Source organism: Nestor notabilis, unplaced genomic scaffold (assembly GCF_000696875.1).
Source record: "Nestor notabilis isolate BGI_N333 unplaced genomic scaffold, ASM69687v1 scaffold21046, whole genome shotgun sequence".
Classification (NCBI taxonomy): Eukaryota; Metazoa; Chordata; class Aves; order Psittaciformes; family Psittacidae; genus Nestor; species Nestor notabilis.
This window is the reverse complement of record NW_009933579.1, coordinates 23,948-24,285: the sequence shown is the minus strand read 5'-3', so window position 1 is coordinate 24,285 and position 338 is coordinate 23,948.

Below are 338 nucleotides of genomic sequence, written 5' to 3'. Positions count from 1 at the left end.
CAGCATCTGCTACAAGGCAAATACCAAGCCACGTGCAATTGAGGAATGATTCTGTTTGAACAGCTAATCACAGGTTTGTGGCAACAGCGAAACTCGGTATAAAGGGCATGCATAAATTTGCTGCAGTGCATGTGTCTAGTTTTAGCAGTCTCACATGCTTCATACAGGTTATCTACTTTGTGCATATATATGCACATTTATACACGTGTGCCCTTGTCCAGCATTGCTAAAGGGCACAGAGACTTAGAAGAACAACATCTATTAAATAACCCCCTAGAGAAGCAGCATGATGAAGTCACACTCATTCTCACGCCCTGTGTCCCCTCTAAGGTATTTGA